Below are 791 nucleotides of genomic sequence, written 5' to 3' on the forward strand. Positions count from 1 at the left end.
ATTTATGTACTTATAAATTCTAATTCTAATGACATTTTGAGAATAATTAAACTGTTTAATGTTAAATAAGTATATTTCAATGTTTAAGCGTATTAAATTTACCTAGCCCACTATAATACCTACCAGTCTTGTATACTTTTTGAAGTATTTATATGGTATTCTAAATAAATTTTTTAAAGTATTTTGAATACTTTTTAAAAGTGTTATTAGCAAAATGATAATACTTGTATTTAAATACCATGAAGTCCGTTTTAATAATTTTAATCTATTGTTTTTCACAAAAAATTTACAACAATAAAAATAATATTGTGTTCGTTGAAAACTAATATTAAGTTTTTGTATAGTAAAAGTAGGTAATAACAATATTAAAATTTAAAAAATATCACATCAAATTTTATATGGTTTCTATATTGGAATTTTTTAAGAAAATTGAAAATCTAATAATTTTAAAATAGTTCCATATCAATAGTTAATACTTAATAGGTACCACTCTTTAGTTTATTTTTTTCATTAAAATTTAATCAATATTCGTTTAGGTATATCTGAATGCAAAATAAAATATGTGAACATGTATCTCTAAATAGTCAGACATGTTATAATAATTTAGTAAATTAAAAATTATTTTTTTATTTTTTATTTTAAATAGTTTTCGGTAAGTTTTTAAAATCTGAAATAGTAAAGTTATTACTTTTCATTCAAATTAATGAATTAATTAAAAAAATATTTACATTTCAAAAAACAATAAAAATAAATAAACCACTTGACTCCGACAAATGTTTTTAAAATCAAGT

The sequence above is a fragment of the Acyrthosiphon pisum genome, chromosome X, assembly GCF_005508785.2.
Source record: "Acyrthosiphon pisum isolate AL4f chromosome X, pea_aphid_22Mar2018_4r6ur, whole genome shotgun sequence".
Taxonomy (NCBI): Eukaryota; Metazoa; Arthropoda; class Insecta; order Hemiptera; family Aphididae; genus Acyrthosiphon; species Acyrthosiphon pisum.